General features: G+C 47.7%; 1 protein-coding gene across 1 annotated transcript in view; it reads left to right on the top strand.

Annotated features, from left to right (window-relative positions):
• The first annotated feature begins 15,561 nt into the window (after positions 1-15,561).
• Chst8 (carbohydrate sulfotransferase 8) overlaps positions 15,562-22,330 on the top strand; it is a 116,938-nt gene continuing 110,169 nt past the window's right edge. Inside the window, exon 1 of the mRNA XM_027941182.2 lies at positions 15,562-15,765. The gene's annotated coding sequence lies outside the window, so the exon portion shown is untranslated. The remainder of the gene's footprint in view (positions 15,766-22,330) is intronic.

Here is a 22,330-nt window from a genome sequence, read left to right as displayed (position 1 = left end):
CCTGTGAGTGAGTGAACCACAATGCTAAGGTTTGGGTGTGGTTTGTTCCGCCTAAAGGTTGATGCATTGGAGGTTTGGTCCTCAGTATGGCTATGTTAAGAGGTGGTGGGACCTTTAAGAGGTGGGGCCTAATGGGAGTTGGTTAGGTCATTGGGGGCCCTCAGAAGCCCTTGGAAGGAATTAAGGTAGTTCTTGTGGAACCCTGGTCAGTTCTCTTCAGGGAGCTGTTAGAAAAGACTAGAATGTGCCCCTCCCTGCTCTCTGGCTTCCTGTCTCACCATGAGATCTCTCTGTCCCACTGTCATCTCATCACCATGATGTGATGGAGCCAAGGGACTCTCATCAGAATCCAAACAGATGGAGTCACTTGATTCTGGACTTTAAGCTTCCAAACTGTGAGTTTTTCTTTATAAAGTACCCAGATTTGGGTATTTTGCTAAAATGAGAGAAAATGGACACACAGGGAGTGACTCTGAAAGAAGTGACCAAGAGATCTGGAGTCCTTTGGATTTTTGGACCCTGTCCTTTGGGCAGGGGACATGTGTGTCTGTGTGGAGAGCTGGGGAGCATCCAGGGTCTTGGGAGAGGATTGGAAAATAAGTGCTGGCAAGAGAGAACTGCTTCTTGTCCCATCAACCATCCACTGTTTCATTCCAAAGTCAAGCTAAGGAGGTCCAGGTCAAAAATGGGACCACCCTTGCCCCAGAAGGACTCAGTCAGTATTTGATGAATGGAAAATAGAGGCATTGCCTTCCGGAACCCCTAACTGGGATGACTGAAACTTTTGGCCTCAACTGTCTCATCTGTTAAATGGTCAGAAACCAGGATGGAGGGGGCTGTACAAATTAATTCTCAGCAATTTTGTGTACATATGATTTCATCTAAATCAACTTTTAGACACACCCTAAATATGAATCTCCAAGTATGAACACCTCCATATTTGTGTTTGAGGATGTAATCCCTGTAGTGTGAGGGACTCGAAGATCTAGAGTTGGGAGTCTAGAAGGGAGGCAGAAATGGCAGAGGGCCACACATTAGAGCCAACCAGCCTGTGCCGTGTATCCCTGTTGTTTTTGGAGGAAGCCAATGAAGACAGACGAGGCCTTTTCTCTTGAATGGTCGCCATGGAGAATGCTTCCCTAGCATCACCTTTGCTTCTCTGAGGGGCTGGACTTGCCTCTGCCTCTCTGATACATCTACAAACTCTTGGTTCAAGATGAAGATGAGATGATGGTCCAGTCCCTCCCTGGCCTGTCCAGTCCCTCTTGGGTCTTCCTTTGGAAGTTTCAAGGAATCCTTCATGGATGGACAGTGGTCACCAAGGAAGTTCCTACAGCTCACCTAGTCCAGATGATGGGAGGGGTCAGGAAGTGACTTTGGACATGCAGATAGGACTGACCCAGACATAGAGGGGAGCCAGACCTTCCTGATAGGGTCAAGGTGTCTTCTATGTAACTGATGCTATGTATTTTACCCAGTATAGTGAATCGTCTGAGTCCAGTCCCTGCTCTATATTCACTCGACTAACATTTACTGAATGCTTACTTCCAACATGGTACAGCCTGAAACACAGCAGAAAAGAAGGAAAACATGTCCCTTGACCTTCTGGAGTCAGTGGGTCTTTCTACTGAGAACTCAGTGTCCTTGTTCTAGAGACAGAGACCCCAGGCATCATGTTAGAAAGTCAGAATCACCATCACCACCATCACCACTTGGCCTGTGCAGAGTAAGTGTTAAACTGTGGATCTGGAATTTTTATTTTAAAGAAAAATTCTTATCATAAAGTAGAAAAATAAGCCAAATTGATAAATAAACTAGGGGAATTACAACCACCACCACTTAGCTCAGGAATGGAATTTCACCAGCATCCCTAGCACTTGGGGCTCCTCCCAATCTCAACTGCCTGCCCCCACTCCCTGTTAAAGTGACCCTCCCCTGACTTTTCTGGCTCTCTATTCCCTGTCTGTCTTGATGGTTTTATCACTCAAGTGTGCCTTCCTAGACATAGCATGTGGTCTTGTCATTTTAAAAAATTTGATCTGTCTTTCGAGTCTCTTTTAATCTATAGATTTTCCCCTCCATCCCTTTCTTTTCCTTACAATGTGTCTGTTGAAGAACCTGAACCTTTGACCCGCAGAGATCCCACTGTCTGGATGCTGCTGATTGACACGCGGCATGGGGAAGTTCAAGATGTTCCTCTGTATTTTCTGCAAATTGGCGGCTGCATCCAGAGGTGGGATCAGGCTCCGTTTAAGAAGTGTCTGGTTGCCTCTCTGCTTGATGGGGACAGCTGTTGCTGTACAACGCCTCACTCTGTTAATTCACTGGGGGTTTCAAAAACGGTGGCATTCTAATTCAATCGCTGCCTTTTCACATATTAAGCTGAGTCCTTCTGTAAAGAGATGTTTCCGTCTTCTAGTCTCTTGTAGTACAGTTTGGTAGAGTTCTTGTGTGGAAGGCAGGATAAATATTTGGTTCTTTCCCTCTACTTACTATTTTTTTTTTTTTTTTTTTTTTTTTTGGTACTAGGGATTGAACTCAGGGACACTCAACCACTGAGCCACATCCCCAGCCCTATTTTGTATTTTATTTAGAGACAGGGTCTCACTGAGTTGCTTAGCACCTCATTTTTGCTGAGGCTGGCTTTGAACTTGATCCTCCTGCCTCAGCCTCTCGAGCCGCTGGTATTACAGGCATGCGATGCCGCGCCTGGCTACTTACTAGTTTTGGAGAGAATGAATTTGTTCCTCATCCTCTGAAAGTGACAGTTTTTTAAGGATTCAAGGTTTCAGGCTCAGCAGTAGGGCACTTGCCCAGCAGGTGGGTAGCACTGGGTTCAATCCTCAGCACTCCATAAAAATAAATAAATAAAATAAAGGTATTATGTCTGTCTACAACTAAAAAAAAATTTAAAAAAAGAATTAAAGGTTTAAATATATTTGATAATTTTAATCCATCATGATTATTATCTTTTTTAAAAATTGTTGATAGATCTTTATTTTTATTTATTTATTTATTTATATGTGGTGCTGAGAATCGAACCCAGTGCCTCACACATGCCAGGCAAGTGCTCTACCACTGAGCCCCAGCCCCAGCCCCATGATTATTATCTTTATTGATGCACAAATGGTTCTATATGGAGCCAGTGGGAGCCTCTTGCAAATAGTTCCCTGTCCTTTTGACTCAACCTTTTAGTCTCACTAGCATCCTTCTTAAATGGCATGACAAGATGTTGTTCCAGGATCATCTTATACATTTCCTGTTCCAAACCAACCATCAGCTATTGTGGTAAAAATCTTGGTTTCTATTAGTAGAAAATCTATGTGTCTGTCTATCAATCTATCTTATAAAAAAAAAGATAAAATGTCAAGAGAATAAGAAGATAAGCCATGCACTGTGAGAAAATATTGTAAATGACATACCTGATAATGGACTGCCATCCAAAACATACAGATAAATAAGAAGAAACGAGCTATCAAGCCACAGAAAGTCTTGGGAGAAACTTCAATGCATATTTCTGAGTAAAAGGAGCCCATTTGAAAAAGCTACATACCGTATGATTCCACCTATGTGACATCCTGGAAAAGGCAAAATGACGGGGACAGAAGAGAGATCAGTGGTTGCCAGGCGCTCTGGGGAGGGAGTGATGAACAGGGGAGCAGAATGGATTTTTAAGGAAGTGAAACCATTTTGAATGATACTGTAATGGTGGATAACACATCATTATATATTTGTCAAAATCCACAGAATATACAACACAAAGCGTGAACCTTAAAGTAAACTATGGACTTTGGTTGATGGTGGTCAATGCTGGCACATCAAGGATGTGGGGTGTCCATGGTAGGGAGGGTGGGTGTGCATGTAGAAAGTGGGTGTGTGGGAACTCTACATTTCACTTAACTTTATTATGAACCTGAAACTGCCTTAAAAACTAAGTTCAATTAACTTTTTTTTTAAAGCCGCATTTTTAAAAATATTTATTTTTTAGGTGTAGATGGATACAGTACAATACCTTTATTTTTATGTGGTGCTGAGGATCGAACCTGGGCCCCGCTGTGATAGGCAAAGGCTCTACTGCTGAGCCACAATCCCAGCCCTCAAGTAACTTTAAAAAAAAAATACAATGGGACAGCATGGTGGTATAGACCTGTAATCCCAGCAGCTTGGGAGGCTGAGACAGGAGGATCCAAAGTTGGAGGTCAGCTTCAGCAATTTAGCAAGACTCTATGCAACTTAGTGAGAGCCTGCCTCAAAATAAAAGTAAAAAGGGTTTGGAATGTGGCTCAGTGGTTAAGCACTCCTGAGTTCTATCCCTAGAACCCACTAAATGAATAGATAAATAGATAATAAATAAATTTTAAAATAAAAAATAAAATGTCTCACAAATATGTACTAATTCTTCTAATCGAAATTCAAAATTATTGGGTGTTTACTTAAATAATTCTTTCTTTTTTTTTAATATTTATTTATTTTTTTTTAGTTTTCGGCAGACACAACATCTTTGTTTGTATGTGGTGCTGAGGATCGAACCTGGGCTGCACGCATGCCAGACGATCGGCTACCGCTTGAGCCACATCCCCAGCCCAATAATTCTTTCTTATGTATGAATTCCTTTCTCATCCAAGAAAGGTTCTCAAGGACACGGGAAATGACAGACTTAGAATACCCAACAATTACTCATCTCCTTTGCCCCACATCACACACACAACAGTGCAGGCATGAAACACGAACACTACCTTCATCAGCATCATTATGCAAAACAGTTAACTTTTTCCATATGCTTTTCTCGCTCTCTTATCCCTCAACTTATAAATAGCTACAGTATCTATTGTCAGAGCATATAGCTCTTTTATGCTGTAGTCTTTCCTTTTTAATCCTCATTTACTCTTAATCCTGTAACTACATCTGTAATGTTCACCAACTTATGTTGATGTCCCTCTGGTCACTTTGGTTCTCTAGCAATTTCCTCAGGAAGGACTCGTGGGAACAAGATTTCCAAAATTCTTGTGTGTTGGTAAGAGTTTATCTTTAGCCTTATACTTGAAAGTCAGTTTCTGAGGATATAAGATCTTTACTCATGTTTTCTTTCTTTGTTTCTTACATGTGTTTTCATCTGGCACCATGTTGCAGTCAAAAATTGATGGTAATTTGATTTTCAATCCACCATAGTGTGTGTGCTATTCTTTTGCTTAGGTACTCAAAAGTTTTTTTAAGTTCTTCTTCGTTGGGGGTGGTGGTGCTCCTCTAGAATTCTAGCCACTTAGGAGACTGAGGCAGGAGGATTGCAAGTTTGAGGCCAGCCTGGGCAGTTTAGCAAGACCCTGTCTCAACAAAAAAGAAAAAGGGAGGGCTGGGGATGTTGTTTATTTGTAAAGTACCCCAGGGTTCAACCCCCAGTACTAAAAAAATGAAAAATAAAATGAACTTCCATCATTGTACTAAAATTATGCATTAAAGTTGTCAATTATAGGTCAATAATCTTAAATACATAATGTGACCTTTCAATATTTTTCAAAACTTTTTTTTCCTGAAAGATTTTCTTGAACTCTATAGCTTTTAGTATTTGTACTGTTCCCTCCTTTCATTTTTTTTTTTTCCTTCAGGGAATTCTATTCTCTGTACACTGGATCCTTTTAACCTAGCTTCAAGATTTGTCACTTTCTCTTTCATCTTTTGAGTCAAGTTTATTTTCTGAGTTTTAAACGTTTCCATATTTTTCCATCTTCTATTTCTTCTAGGGCATTTTCTGTTGTGTTTGTTCATTCTGATATTATTTCTGAAAATTTTTTCTTTTCTTCTTCTTCTTCTTTTTTTTGGTACCCAGAATTGAACCCAAGGGTGCCACATCCCCAGCTCTTTTAATTTTTTTTATTTTGAGACAGGGTTTTGCTAAGTTATGTGTAGGACCTCACTAAGTTGCTGAGGCTGGCCTCCAACTTGCAATCCTCCTGTCTCAGCTTCCAGAATCACTGGGTTTATAGGCATGCTGCATCCTGCCCAGCTGAAATTATTATTTTTTTATACATATTCCTTCCTGAATTTCCATTTCATTTCTGACTTTTTCTCTTTATAATTTGTGGAGTTTGTTCAGAGCTTATGCCATTTTCTTAATTTCTTTGTGCTTGCTTCGAAACAGTAGTTTGTAGCTGTTTTCCTTTGTTTTTCTGCACTGGGGATTGAACCCAGGGGCTCTCCCACTGAGCTACATCCCCAGCCCTTTTCAGTTTTTATTTTAAGATTGTGTCTCTCTAAATCGTAGAGGCTGGGATCCTCCTGCCTCTGCGTTCCTCCGGAGTAGTTGGAATTACCGTTCTGGGCCACAGTGTCCCCAGCAGGTTATAGCTTTTTTATTTAGTAGATATGTCTTTCCGGTATGCATTTCATTATCTGGAGTTATTTGAATCTTTATTCTCTTTCTTTAAAAATCACCTTGTGTGGGATATGACCTTGATCCTTTCCTATTGTTCATTTTTGTAAAATCAAGATTAATTTTTATCTACGTTTAAGTTCAAGATTGCTTTTCTAACTTCACAGAGCTCCCACCTTAATTGTTTCCCTGCTGGGTTAAAATATAAATATATATATATATATATATATATATATATATATATATATATTTGTTTTTTTGAGATTCCAGGCTTTTATGAAAATGTCTCTACTCTTCCCCTGGATCTTCTGTTTCCATCCCTTCTCTTGTTCCTGCTTCATTCAAATTGGATTCCTCTTACAGAAGTTTCTCCTCTGTGTGGGCCCCTGTCCTGGAAGGAAAGTTCAACTGGTCAGTTTCAAGAGTCCAATGGGCCTAGAATGTTTCTCCCTCTTTAGATCCTTTGCTTTCATGCATTTCAGGACTGAGCAAAGCACACCCCATGTCAGAGACTGTTCTAAAATTGGGACTCTGTATTTTCCAGCAAATACCTATTGCCTATTTTGGGTTGCTCCCGTCCTCGGGGATGACAAACACCCTATTTCTTCCCTTCGCTTCCTTCTTCCCATACATGAATACCATGCAGGATTCATAGCTGTTAGTGACATACGGCTACCTGCTAAAATTCTGGCGTCATCGGGGATGCATTTCACTCCAGGTTTGCTGTGTTTCCCATAGGTTTTTGGGTTTTCTCTCCAATTAGCAAAAGCTCCATGTATGTATTATGTATTATGCCATGGCATTGCTGCCACCTTCTCAAAAGTATTCCAGGGAGAACTTTTTTTTTTGGGGGGGTACCAGGGATTGAAACCAGGGGCACTTGATCAATGAACCACATCACTGGCCCCTTTTTTGTATCCATTTAGAGACAGAATCTTGCTAAGTTGCCAAGGGCCTGGCTATATTGCTGGTTTTGAACTCATGATCCTCCTGCCTCAGCCTCCCAAGCCACTGGGATTACAGGTGTGTACCACTGTGCCTGGTGAGAACTTTTAATATTGACACTTTGACATCACTAAGGGATACTTTATTAAAACCAAATAAGAGGAGAAAAATATGTAAATAGTAGTTTGCATAGAGGGTCTTGTGCTGATTATGACATTGTTGCAGACTTTATTTCCCTTCAACCCACTCAAGATTTTACCATGGAGAAGTTCCAACCCCAAAATACAAGACCTTAACCCAAGTGCTTGTTTCCAGTCTGCTTTTGGGAGAACAAACCCCAAGACAGACACCAAGCTGTGTTCCACTAGCCCTGTTTCTTCCAAGCATCTCTAGTGTGATGTTACCTGCTTCTCCTTTTTAAAAATGGAATAATGTTAGCTTAATGCTTTAATGGCCTTTGATGAGAAATCTGTTTAGTCTACGCAAATAAAATGTTTATTTTTCTTTGCCCACATCCTCTTTATTCCCTCAAAAGACGCAGTTGATAAGCAGTTTTCTGCAGACTTTGTCATCTCTAAATGCTAGGCGTGTTCACCAGAATTCAGCTATCCTACCTTCTAATTGCAGATTCTATTCTTTTCTGACGATGGATATGAGAGTCCTTTGTCTGTTGTTGCCAGAATATTCTTAGTGTTGAACAAAATACATACTGAATTATTATCTCCCTGGTTCTCTGTGACGATGAGTCTTGTTATGAGTGAGGACAGGTCAGGCCAAATGCCACCTCTGATCCCTGATCCCTGGGGCACGCAGCTACCATCCCTTTCACAACTCCCTCCCAGTTGGAAGTGTGTCTGTCTCTCTTCCTCCTTGGTGGTGAGCTGCTTATCCCTTGGCATCCCCCAATCCTATTTCTAGAAGTTTCTCAACAAGGGCTTGGCTATGTAGCCTGTGTCTGACAGCAGAGAGTCCAGACACACCTGGGAAGGGGGTCTTGGCTTAATCCTGGAGACGGTGCTTGAGCCTGGACATCATTTCAGCATACCTGTAACCAAGGCTGAGCTGGACCTGTGACCTGCCTCCTCCCCACCTTGGGATAAATAACAATGCAGGAATGGGAGAACACAAAAGGTGGACTTATTTAAGCCTGAGACATCACTGCTAAGCTCAGGCAGAGGGGAAGCTCCGTCTGAGGACAAGGAGGGGCACAGAGTGTGACAGGCTGCATGCTGGGAGCTTTATGCTGCCTTCCTGCCACAGGGTGCTTTGTATGATGTCAAAAGAGGAGATGTGGGTTTTGTTTTTTTTTAAGCTAACTTTAAACACGACTGACAGTGAGATGTCTCCGGTAAGAAAGCCAACAGGAAGGCAACTGTCTCTGTTTCCATGGCTACAGACAAGACGCCACTGGGCAGCGCTCTGAACTCTGGGGCATCCCAGGCTCTGCCTGCAGGATGAAGTTTCCTGAGGTCTGAGAGAACTCAGCAAAGAAGTTGCAGTTGCTTGTCTCTGCTTCTGTCCCAACTGCCCTTTGTTTTCAGTGGCAGATTTTCATTTGTCCAGGTGTCCAAAGGTAGATGGAGATGTCCCTCCTTCATTAGCCTTCTTCAGATTGTGTCATCTGCTTCCAAAGCCGCTGTCCTTGGTGCCTTCTCTGCACAAGTGGACAGCTTAGCAAAGCTCAGAGGGGGCCACCTGGGACTGGCTCTTGCCACCTGCTGGGCGTGGGACAGAGCAGGCTGACAGTAAGTTTTTCCAACATTGAGAGCTTTGGGGTACATGGGGAAGCAAACTCACTTAGGCTTTTCTAGTTTCTTCTTCACAGAGAACCTCTAAGGCTAACTTGGGTCTTTCCTATTGAGGTGTCTTTCCAAAGGAGATTGGGCAGCAGAGGCTGCAGGTCAGGGGTCCCATTGGGTGCTGGACAAGCGGCAGGTGTTCTTGATCTGCTACCCTTGGATGTCCCTTTATGGGCATTCTGCCTGATGGATGGCTCTTCTGGGTCTTGCCTCCTTGGATGCAACATCTACCAAGCTTTTGTTTTTCAGTCCCGGTAGGAAGATTCATACCACCAGGTGTTGTGTGGGTTCCCAGCTCAGTGTGAAAATACCACTTGCTCAGGACCACATGGAGAAGGGCAATACCTGCCGCTGGTTTTCCATCTCTCTTATGGCCACCCACACAGTTTATGGCAGAACCTACTTGTGCTAAAAAGGTCTGAGAAAACTTGGAGATCAACCGACTGCGCTTGGAAAAATTTTAGAGCATCTCTCCTCAGACAGACTGCAATCACCACTTAGCTTGGTGACATATTTGCTTTCCAGCTCTGAGGGCACAGAAATAAGGAATCCTCCTGAATGAGGTCCTTCCAGCCTGATTAGGACACTGCCACGTGTGTGACCTCTATCTTTATGTCACATTTCTAAGCCCATTCTATCATCAACCTCCCCAGGCAGGGACCTCTCAATGTGCACATCCTTATCCAATGGCATGCCCCCAGTGGCATTTGACAAATGTTTCAGGAGTTTTCCAGTGGAAATATTTTTATTCAGTTCAAAGCAATCCTTTCTTTTTTTCAAAATCTCTAAACCTGATTCTTAATACTAAGCATTAAATTTAGAACAGCATTCAAGTTTGCATTTAGAAAAAATGCTTTTAGCTAAGAACTTGGAAGATGCTTACAACCCCCCCACTCCTTGAGAGGCCCCACGGTTCCCCCACGCCCTCCCCCAGAGAACTGTGGCTGCTCAGGGGTACCCCTAGCAGGTGCACTGAAGGGGCTGAACTCTAGCTCAGATTGAGAGAATTAACAAGCTCTCCCAATTAGGGAGCATTTAAAAAGAAGTGCCATTTATTTATGTTATACAGTAATTTCCTTATTGTAATAGTCACCCCAGTTAATGACTAACAGCATATAGCCAAAAAGGAGAGGCGGCCAAGCTAACTTGACTGAATAGAGAGAACCATTTATAATGAGCTCATTCATATCTAGATGCAGATAGATGCATGGAAATACTTCAGCGTTACGAGATGTCAAAACCCATTTACTCTACAAGGTAGGAATGACATCCTGCAAGCCTGTTCCCACTGTCTTTGACTAACAGTGAAAGAAGTAAACTTCAGCCCAACCCTGCATGACATGAATGCTGAATTACTTTGGCCCAAATTAAATAGCATTTACTGAATTGTGACATATAAATATTCTAGGATTTTAAACTCTTTACTGCATAGTAAAAAGAAAAATCGCAACCATTTCAAGTCAGGGTATGATTGGCCCTCCCTTCCTGCAGTTGGTTAGCTGTCCCTTCCCCTGACTGTGGGCAGACCTGGGTAAGGAAGCCCGACTAAGCAACTGGAGGATGAGCAGATTTTTGAGGATTCTTGGGAACTGAAGGAGCAACCATTAGCAGACAGTCCAGTGGGTTTTTTTTTTTTAATTTTATTTTAGTTAAGAAGCATCAAAATGAATCTAAGAGCCAGACATACTGGCTGGTATCTATAATCCCAGCAATTTGGGAGCTAGGGTAGAAAACTTTGAGTTCAAAGCCAGCCCGGGCAACTTAGCAAGACCCTGATTCAAACACACACACACACACACACACACAAAAAAAGCCCACCCACAAATAAACAACAGCAACAATGAAAATAAACCTGAGCTTGACAAGACCTCAGAAAAGAAGCCAGGCTGGTTCTGAGCCCAGTCTGCATGCATGGGCTAGATCTGGGCTAAAGCATGGGTCACTCTTGGGCTCTGGAGTCAACAAGGCCCCTGCTGCAGGTCTGCCTACCTTAGATTAGTGGAGAAGGTGTCAAAGCCCTCATGGCATGGTCTTCCAGGCCAGGTCAGGTCTTGTGCCCCACAATTCCTGCTTCCTTTTTCCTGCATGCTTGGCTCCCTTTCTACTCTGTTAGATTTCCCAGCATCATCTCAAGGAAGTCCCCCCTTTCTGCTCAAGTCGTTCAGTCAGTTCTATTACATATTACCCAGAAAACCTAACTGGTCCCCACTCTGGTCTGTGTTAAGGACCAACACTGGTGTCATCTCAGTCTGCCCAGAAACCTGCTCTATAAAAAAGGAACTATTCTTATGCCCTGAGGAATAATGGTGGACTTTCAGAAACTGAAACAGGTTACTGAGGTGTGGGGGTGCCTGAAGCCCCCAGCATCATTGCAAGTGAAGGCATGCTAACAACAGGAATTTTAGGTAGCTCAGGAAAGAAGGAAACAAAATGATCCTGCAAATTCCTGGAAACCCAAGAGGTGAGAGAAAAGGGAAAAAGATCATGGGGGAATGTAGAACAGGGACCAGGAAGGAAAGTTCACCCAATAAGGTAGCTAAGGGAAATCTTGCTAGAAATGGTTCTGAGTCTCTTTCTGAGCCAAAGAATTGTGAGGAATCATGGAATCGCGATTCCGGCCTAGAAGTGGGGCTCAAGAACCTGGGCTCCAATGCCCTCGACTGTTTAAATGGGGAGGATGAGGCTTGTGAAGGAAAGGCCTTGGCCATGTGGGCCCCAGGTAGAGGAGCTGGGGGAGGCAGCTATTTTTTTCCAGGGAGGCTTCCCACCTGAACATGCTCTGATCAGCATGTCACTGTCCTGCCCGATTGTTGAACTGACTTCAGGAAACCTTAAGGGTCACCACATTTTTGGAGCCCGTTACAGGACCAGATGTTGGAACCCTGAGGCAGCTAATCTGGGGGTGATTCAGGATGAGCTGCTCATTGCACTCCGTTGTTCAAAAATACTTTTACGTCCTTCACCCTTCACTCTGCAGGGCAGTCTATTGTGACTCTATTGGAAACAGAATCTGAGGGCCTAGAAGACAGGCTTAAGACCACCTGGATGGCACCAGAAAAGCTAGAACCAACCTCCTGCTCCATCCCATTATTTTCTTCCTTTCCCATTGGATATAGAGAAATGGATGGAAAAACTTCCCTCCAGAGAATGAATTCTTCCTTCCTTCCTTCCTTCCTTCCTTCCTTCCTTGTACCTGACACAATACCTTCATTTATTTATTTATTTATGTGGTGCTGAGGATGGAACTCAGTGCCTCACATATGCAAAGCAGTGCTCTACCGCTGAGCCACAACCCCAGCCCCCAGAGAACAGGTTCTTATGTGATAGAATTTCAAACTCAAGACAGTCTTGCCAATGCATCCCATGCCCTTTTCCAAACAATGGGGCACAGTCTTGGCTTCATAGCTATGCTACCCTGATTGCTGGCACAGAGGAGGGCAGGAATCTCCACTGGCAAAAAGTGTAGGGTGGAGAAAAGAGTTGGATGCCCAGATCTGGTGGAAGGAGGGGTTTGCCTGTGGCACCTAGTCAAGTCCCCTCTCCACTCTCAAGCCATGGTTGCAGCAGAGGGGCTTTGGAAGCATCCTTTTAGCTCTTCGGGAGCTTAAACTGTGAACTCACAGGGCCAGCCACTGAAAGCTTATTTTTACCTTAGTTGGAATGCAAAGAGACAAGTTTGCCAGTAATCTTTTGGTGGAGACACACATATCAAAAACTGCAGGCGCGCACACAGGGCTTCACACGGGGATTTGCAGGTTCCTCCGCCTCCCTCACTGCAGAGGCTGAGCCTGACTTTCAAAAAAGGGCATGCAGCCCTTGGCAAATCTCAGAGGAAAACTCATTGCATGTTAGTGCCAGGGGCCTTGATCCTCCTTTAGGGATTTCCTCTGAAAGCCTCACAAAACAAGAAGGAAGTCTAGGTGAAAAATCCAAAGTGTGGAGAATGTCAAAGGAATGCAGCATTGTTGATTCCTAGTGGTATCTGCCTGGATATTAGATGCAAATAAGTGCTAATAACTACAGTTGGAAAAGCTAATGGAAAAACCACCCTTCCCGAAGGATGGCTATACACAGATGCGCAGGGCAGCTGAGGTGCCTTACTCGCCCCACTCACTGGTCAGAATGAAGCCTGTGCAGACTCATCCTATGGAAATAAAGCCTGTGTGGACTTGTTCCCTGGAGGTATTTATTATTGTCCACAGCCTCCTCCTAATTTTGATGCTGGGCTCTGAGAATGGAAACTCCCACTCTCTCCCAACTGCCCAGTGTGTGTGTGTGTGTGTGTGTGTGTGTGTGTGAGTGTGTGTGTGTGTGCATGCACTATGTTCATGCACTTGCATGAGAGCCCTCACCTGCCCTCTGGAGTATGGGTGGGACTGAAGAAGTTCACCTGATCATCAGGCCTCTGTGGCCAAAGTCCTGTGATCTGCTCAGGCCCAGCTGCAGACAGAGAGCTCTTTGGCAGATAGACCAGGATCTTGGGTAGTGAGAGGCAAGAAATGGAGGAACCAGGGGACTACAGAGACAGGGACAGGGCAGTGCATTCTGGTCTAATCTGGAGGCAAGTAGCCTTCTGTTCAAGCCATGCTCTCCTTTGTTCCTTTCTTCTCTCTTCCTTATTTGCTCTGACAGCTTTTGAAGGTGGGACAGATAAGAAATCTACTGCCCTATTCTTCCTGACACTTGAGTCCCTGTCCCTTGTATTCAGTTCATTCAACCTGCACCTGAGGTAGAGTAGGGTGAATTCAGTCACATTCTTATACACCACTGCACACATAAAATAACAAATGCAGCTGGCAGAGCTGGGCCACAGCACAACCCTGAGTCTGGGACAGTCTGATCTCAGAGTCCTAGAGAGGAAACCCCAGCCTTGAACCTAGTCCACTTTGAAATCAGCATACCTGGTCCCCATCCTGGCACTGCCATTCTCCAGATGCTGTGGACTCTAACAATTTGCTGGCACCCTTGCACCTCATTTTCCTTTTCTGAAAAATGGGAATGAAATATCTACTTTGTTGTTGCAGGAAAGAAAGGAAGATCGTGAAAGCATTGGTATGCTTTAGTTCATCTTCACACCTGTTGGGGACCATCTTTGGATATGCTTCCTTAATGCTACCTGGGGCATTAAGGAAGCCTCAAGGTCATCCAGGCAGTCCAAGAACCCTCGTTCCAGGGACTCCCTGACTGTCCTCAGGATTGGCTCTGCTCCCTGCCAGGGCTACCCCCACTCCTCTCTGGTCACTCAAGAGCCACAGATCCATCCCACTCTTCAACTCCATGTGTCTTCTGGGTCAGCCTCCTGGAGTCAGGCCAAACAACTGGTAGATACAGAGAGAGAATTCTTCACTCTGTTTTACTAAAGGCTTTTCTGTATGTTTAGGAAAATAATGCATGTCCCTTCAAGACCGAGAGGTGACTGGCTTCCAGCAGTTTCCTATAGTTCCCCTGAGAAAACAGCTTTCTGTTCCTTCCCAGCACCGGCTTGCCCCCTGCAGGTAAGGGCTGTCTCTTCTCAGGCAGAACGGGGACTGGAATCCACAGTCCGGCCCTGGTGTTCCTGCTCTGGTCTGGTGCTGTGTGACCGTGGCTGAGTTTCATCCCCACTCTGTTATTCTGGGTGTGTATGAGGAGATGTTAGTTGGTCCAGCCCTGAGGCGGTGACTGGACAGGGACTTTCAAAGATGAAGCCTGCAAGGGAGAACTTGGGTTACTGGGCACCTTTAGCAGAATCTAGAACCCCAAGGATTTGGGAATCCAGAGACCTTGACCAAATTCCATAAGACTGTAGCCTAGGAACTTCTTCAAATCTTACTCATTATCCATCCGATGGCTTTGACAGGCCCTGCGCCTCTGGGTCCAGAGTACACGACTCTGCCCAGCTGTGTCAAGGCCCGCCTAGTGGAGCCTTGTCCTTTTCCCAGGTCAGCACCCAGTGCTCAGTGGCAGCACTAACGCAGCGGAGAAGCGCTCTGGCTGGAGTGGAGCCAAGAGCCAGACCAGAGTGCAAGCTCTCAGAGATTCGGGAGACCCGCACAGCCCTGGCCATGGCCGCCCCACCCCCGCGGCCGCCGGACCGCACCCAGCGGCGGCTCCTTAGGAGCGCGCGGCCAGCGGGGCCGCGGGAACCGCAGAGCGCGCGTGGGCGCTGCGCCCGTGAGCTCCCAGGAGGGCCGGGCGATCGCGGGAGAGATCCCTTCCCGGCCCGGCCACCGCCGTCGCCTCCACCACCGCGGGGCGGGGCCCGGGCCGGGGGCGGGGCGCCGGGCGGGCGCGGCGCTATTTCCAGCCTCGCCGGAGGCTTCGCTCGCACTTCGCTGGGAGCCTTCCCGGCGCGTGAGCAGGATCCGGTGGCGCTGCGGGAAGGAGGGAAGACAAGGCGGTGGCGGCGGAGGCGGGGGACGGACCGGGGCTAGGGGCCGAGGAGGAACGCGCCCTACCGTGCCCTCTCCCTCCCACGCGCTCGGATCGCAGTCCCCACAACGCTCGCCCGCCGACCGCACCAGGTTCTGCACAGAGCGAGAGAAGGCATAGGGCCCGAGCTGGGGCGGAGGTTCCCCCAGCCGCCTGGGCGCCCCGAGCGGAGGATTTGTCCGCCGCCTAGGACCGCGCCCGTACTAGAGGAACGCGCGGCCTCGGGAGCTCCGGCCGCGCCAGGTGAGTGGCTGCACCCTCACCCCACCCGATTCCCGCCCTATACTGGCTGCTGGCCCGAAGGGATGCAGCGAGGGTTCCTGCGCCGTCCGGGGACTGCACTGCGCGCCAACCTGGTGACCCGACGTGGATAGGAATCCAAAGTCGTGGGTGCTAATGGGCTGTGCGGGGCTCGGGTCTGACAGCACTTTGGGGACTAGCCCCAGTAGCGGGAACTTTAATTAGACTTTCGCTCCTTGAATTTCACTCGCCGCCGCGCGTCTGCGATCTGCCTTCTCTCCGGCTTGCGCGGTCTCTGCGGACCCTCCGCTCCTCCTCCCAGCCCTGGGTGGCGCACAGTGGCAGCATCGGGCGCCTAGCTGCGAGCGCAGAGGGCCGGGTTGGAGCGCCCAAGGCCCCGGGGCTTTCCCGTGCGCTGGGACTCAGGGGCGCGTGATGGTGGCCAGGGGCAAAGGGGGAAAGTTGGTGGAGGCCTTGCCTTCCTACCAAGTGGCGAAAGGTACCCTAGCGCGCCGTCGCGCGCCTCCCAACCCCGCGACTCTCCAGGGCATCGGCCTGTTTTGTGTTCCCGGAGACTGTGTGCGCGTCAGTGTCCCAGAGTGCGGGAGTCGGAGCCTCGGGCAGCTTAGGTAGGCGGTGAAACAATCCGTTTTGCTGCGGGACCCAGCGGAGCCCTGGCGGCTATTGCAACTCCAGCTACGAAGCAGGCTGCTTCTCTGTACATAAGCTCTGGCCTCGCCGGAGGCCGGCCGGGCTGGGCGAAGGTGCGGTTCGCGGGTTTTGGCAGTTCAGTGTTGGCTTTTGGGCATGAAGTGACCCATGTCCCTTTAACGGCGCAGGACTCTCGCCACCTTAACTTTCGTAGTACACCTGTATGGGCCCGGAGACCCCGACCCGGAACTGGCGCAGCCCCTGCGCAGCGCCACTAGTTGCCCGGCTGTCGGTACCAATCCAGAAGTAGGGGTCAATCCCGCATCCCTCTCAGGTGTCAGAGTGGATTCCTGTATCTCCGAATTGCCTCCCAGCTGGACCCTGAGCGGTGATTGGCTCTGCTAAGGGAAACGAGCTGCCAGAACTCTGGATCTGCCTGGCAGAGCACGTGGGAGAGGCCGTTGCGTGCAAGGACACAGCAGCTCTAGAGTGGATGGGAGGGGTAACGGGGTAAGAGGCAGATTATATTAACTTCTTCCCCATCCCCCGGTTGCTCATAGGCTACACTATATATGGCCAATTTCTTTAGGTTCACTTCCTAGTTCACCTTGACCCTTACCCAGGCTTTTCCTAATTAGGTCTTGCCCTGGATCAAGTGTTAGAGCCCCCTTTATGATCTGTCCTGACCCTATTCTTGTCCCAAAGGCAAGACAGACCACAGGAAAGAGTGACACTAGTCCCCATAGGGGATCCTTTTAAAATCAAGGCATCCCACCATCTATGGCCAGATAGGACCTGGGGACCCCTTGTGGGAGCAGAAGCATTCCCAGGTGCCTTTAACAGATTTGCCTCTTGTGAAGTGACACAGGAGGAATAGCATTCAGACCCTGAAGAGACTGAGCTGCCATTGGGATGACCAATAATTATCATTTGAACGCAGAAAACCTCAAAGTCTGATTCCATCTCATTGCCTGATACAGTCGCCTGGGACAGGCAGATGGTAAAACTTATTTATTTATTTACCAGGAGTCAAACTCTGCAAGAGTGAATTATGTTCCTGGGGTATTGATTTTTTAAAAGACCCCAAATTAAAAAGTCAAGGCTTTCTTAAAGCAAGGTCAAGGATTAATTATTTATAGAGAGACATCAATCAGCAGGGAGGGGGGCCTTCATTTATAAATTGCCTGAGAGTGCAAAATAAGATCTGCTTTTCCCTGGCTCCAGTAGGGAGAGGAGAGCTGGTTTGTTTGACCTCCTGTGCTTGGCAAAGAATTGCTGGTCTGTGACAAGAAGAGGATGCTTTGTAACTCAGTCTGCTTTTTGAGATGCTTTTTTTTTTCATCTTGTAGTTGGAATATCACTTGGGAAATTTCATGCATATTTGCTATGTTTCCATAATGAACATTTACTGATTACAGAGTATCAAGGGAATTTCATTTTTAAAACATTTATTCAAATATCTGTTTATGTAAGCTAAGTCTGGGAAAGTTCAGTAACTACTTTTTTGCCGTATGGTTGTTGGGCAAGTGTGTCTGGCAGGCTCATCTCAGAATTTGCCTTCCTTTCACTTATAAGAAGAGTCAGATTTTCCTGATTGGGAACCTCGCACAGTCGGCTTCCCTGTTCTCTTTACTCTGAGTTTGTGCCAGTGGCTGCCTGATAGGCTTTTTGTGGTTTGATTGATCAAAGAGGGTGGGTGCTTGGAGCTTTTATTGTTTTGCTAGTGCATCTGGTGAGTGGAACTGGCTTGCTGGTGGGGGCGGGTGGGGAAGATGTGGTTCCAGCTGACTTCCCAGGGCTCCTTCCGCTGCCTGCCTTAGAGTGTGAGACCTCTGCCTTAACACTGCCTGCTGCTTCCAGCTTGGAAAAATCTCACCTCTCTGATTTGCCATGTATGACAGCTACATAGGAGAATTGCGGGGCAGAGGAGGAAACTAGAGGCAGGAAAATGGACAGAGGATTATGGAAGCTCCTTAATGAAGCGATCGTGGCAATTAGAGTCAGAATACGCTGTGACAAACAAGTGACCATACTTTCAGCTAATCAGAAGATAATGAGTTATAAAAGGGGATTTATATATTGTTGGCCTGAAGAGGTCAATGTGGCCCTGCTGAGGAAGAGCCCCACATAAAACAAATAACAAAAGATCAAGGATGATTTCTGGATGTATAAAGGGCATCCCGGAGCCTCAGGAAGTTTGCTGCATGGGCAGGCTGCATTGGTGACAGTGTGGTGACAGTAGGCTTCCTGGTGCTTTGGAGTCACTGACAGGATTTATCTGACTCCATAGCAGCTGTGTCCCCTCCCTCCTAGGAAAAGGTTGCCCAAAGGCAAGGATACCCAGGGGCTCAGACAACCTGGGGACAGCTACATTAGCTCAGGTGGCAGAGGAAGCGGTCGTCATCGGCTCATTTCTTATCAGCTGAAGAATGTGTGACCCTCTGGTCGGTAAATCACTGTGGCAGAAGATGAAACTTACAAATTGGTCATGGAAAAAAAAGTTGTGACTTTTACCCTGTACAAAACTACCTGTCATTTGTGGTCTGGCACTCTAGCTATGTCTGCTGGACTTGTTCCTGGGTGGTTAGAAATTTGAAAGCGCAGCTGGGGCTACCAAGAGACTGGGGAAGGCTGTGTCCGGGTGGGCTGATTCTAAGAAATAGCACTGGTCCTACCTCCAAAACCATCTTTGGGGAAGTCATAGAATGTCTGTCTACATGCAGGCTGGCCGTCCTGGGTCTCTCCCCACTTAGAATGTCATGCATTTCTGGGAAATTAGTGCTCTCTGGGGCTGGTGACTGAGCTTAAGGCACCCTTTTCCTGCAAACCATGGTCAGAACTGGCCCTGGAAGTGACATTTATTTGAACTAAATTGGAATTGTCAACACTGAAACCTGGAGCCAAATGACTCTCTATGCCACACTCCCAGGGCCAGTCCTGTTGTCATTCTCTATTCTGCCATCAATTAATATTTATTGAGCATGAATTAGGCGCCCATCACTATGCCAGGCCCTGGAGACCCAGCAGATATAAAAATAAAGGTGAGCAAAATAAGGGTGGTTCCTGCCCTTGTGGGGTTTGTAGATAGTGGAACAGAGATTCCCCCATCATTCATTTATCACTCACTAGTTCTTTCTCTGCCAAAGACATTAATAAAAACAATAATCGATGCATGTGTGATTCTAAGCTTGACAAAGATAAAAGGGAATGTCCAGGTTATTGTAAGACCTAAGAACTAGACTGAGGGGTTGGGAGGACTGAGGAGGTGGTGCTGGCTTTTCAGCTGAGATCTGATGAAGTTGTTGGTAGGAGGCGGGAAGGATGGAGTCGGGAAAGAGAGCTCTGGGCACTGACAAGAGTCTGCAGAGAGGTCCCTGTCAAGGGAATGTCTGGGAAAGCATGGAGCTCCATGCAGGAACAGTAGGAAGGCCCTTGTGGCAGGCAAGATAAAGGAAGGGGGAAAAGAGGCATTTGCAAACCTGGCCATGTGGGGCCTTCAAGGCCGGGTGCATTGGGATTGGGGATTTTATTCTACAAATTGCTGCAGAGTAGGGGAGACCAGTGAAGAGACAGCTGCAGAGATTGTGGGGAAGGATGACTATGACCCCAAAGAAGAGTGGAGGCACAAATCCCACAGGCACTGGAGCTGGGTGAGGTGCTGAGAGAGCTGGTAGGTGATTGGGGTGTGACCTGTGGGACACTAGTGGGAATGGCTGGTTTCTTGAAGCAGCGCTCCACTGGGGTGCAAAGCTCCTCTCCTGTCCCGGTGGGTTCTGTCCTCCCAGGACTGGGCGATCAGGTGGCTGGTTGTGCCGCCCTGCCTCTGCCCCCACCCTGCCCCAGTTCACCTCCTTCTGGCTATCCTCAAAGCCTTTGCCACCTCCTCTCTGTACTCACTATTTCAGCACTAGCATGCATGTCTCGGGCGCTCAGTAAGTGACAGCCCGTGCCTGGGCTCTGTAGTGGAGACAGCTGCTGGAGACCAGGGTGTGGGCCTTTCCTTCCTTTTGTTCTTACCTCCCTGCTGGACCAACTTACTCAGCACTCACCTCCCCCTGGGGAGTGGAGCGAGGCTGCTACCCTCTGCCTGCTCTACTTTGGCTCTGGCCCTGATGCCCACCTTCCTCTGGAGTTGCCTGCCCTCAGGCCTGCTGGCCACAGGTGGCCCTGGCCTATGCTTCATCCACTTAGCTTTCTGGTCCCCTAGTAGGTAATTCACCTGCCACCCACTTGATCTGTACTGATGTCTGTCTGATGCTTGCCCCAGAAAGAACTCTCTTGCACCCTTCCCTCCTCCTAGACAGCTCCTCCTAGGAGTTGGTCTGTGCCTGCTTCTCTCCTCTTGAGGGCTCCTGCCCAAGGCTTCCCAACGCCCTCTGAGCTGGTGAGTTTCCTGTAGCTGGCTGCAGCTTTGCTCAGGCCCCGGGTTCCCCACAGCCTTCAGCTGGTTCCCCCAGGCTCTGGAGTGCTGGGGTACAGGGAGCAGGCCTGTGAGTCACCCAGCTTCCCGTGGTACCCACGCTGCTGGCAGTGGGCCCTGAGCTGGGTGGCTGCCGAGCTGCAGGCATCAACCCAGGTCGCTGTCACCTTGTCCTCACTCTGCCTGGGCCTAAGCCAGCTGCTCCCTGGCTGGGCCAGTCTTGGGGATGGAGTGATAAGAGGACCTTGGGAGGTACAGATTCAGGGGATGGTTCCCTTGGCCTCTTTGAGGCTGATTCTTTCAGTCCTTGGGCTCTTTGCCTTGGGGGGCGGTTCTCCTCCGTTCTGGCTTCCTGGGCTGGCCTGCCCTCTCATCTGTTCTGACTGCTGCTCTTGGGCCACGAGTCATGCCCAGATGCTTAACAGTGGGGAGGTAACTCAGGAGAGCCCCAGTGCCATCAGTCCCTAGCCTGGGCACAGACTGACTCACACTTGGCAGATAAGTCATCTCCAGCTTTGAGGCTGCCTCTTTTGGGGGGCTGACTCATCTCTCTGGACAAGACTCATCCACCCAGGCTTGTGAGCACCGAGACCCCTCTCAGCCTTGGGTGGGGTGTGGTGGCTGGCTTCCTGTGCCTCAGGCTGGGGGCTGGGGGGCAGTGCCTGAGGGAGCATCCAGGTACCCAGAAAATGCTGACTATGGTCCTCCATGTGCAGAACCCTGTTCCTGGCCCTGAGGAAGCTGTGTGGACACCAGCCCACTACGATGCTAATGCAAATGCCACTCTGTCCAGCGGTACTGGCCATGAAGAGTGCCACCCAGAGAAAGTCCTCAGCTTTTGCTTGTTGGAAGGTGGGGAGAGCTCAACTACGCAGTCTGTCTACACTGAGCCAGTGCCTGATGTGTGCAGTCTCTGCTAACTAAACTCGTGTGATTCAGGCTATCTGTCCACACTGGTTCAGTCCAGGGCGTGAGCTCTAGAAACTTCCATTTAATTTCTGTCTGCCCCCCCCCCCCCCGAAGGATCTTTGCACGAGATTCAGAGCTCTTAAACTCTTTCTAGTTTTAGTCACTTTCCTTGTGACTAAGCCCCTCTCAGGTACCAGCTTCCCCTCAGACCTTGGCCTGCTCCAGCAGGTCTCCTCTCCCAGAGTCTGGGTGATTGAGCCTAATGTGCAATGTAGTCTGTCTACACTGGCTGAGCCAATGCACAGAGCAAGCACTCTTTCTGTCTACACTGGCTGAGCCCCTATTTCATGATACAGGCCCATTTACGATTCTTACAGTCTGTCTACACTGGTTAAACCAGTGCATTATTAGAGCCATTCTATCCAAACTGGTTGAGCCAGTGCTCAAAGAAGTCATTTGTCTATACTGGTTGAGCTCAGCATGTGATGCAGGTAGTCTGTCTATACTAGTTGAGCCGGGGGTGGGGGTCGTTGTGCACCCAGTGTGGCTCACTGAGGCCATTGTTCTGTGTTCCCTTGGTCATTTTTG

The sequence above is a fragment of the Marmota flaviventris genome, chromosome 18, assembly GCF_047511675.1.
Source record: "Marmota flaviventris isolate mMarFla1 chromosome 18, mMarFla1.hap1, whole genome shotgun sequence".
Classification (NCBI taxonomy): domain Eukaryota; kingdom Metazoa; phylum Chordata; class Mammalia; order Rodentia; family Sciuridae; genus Marmota; species Marmota flaviventris.
Note: the sequence above shows the minus strand (reverse complement) of the source record. Positions and strands in the feature narration are given on the sequence as shown.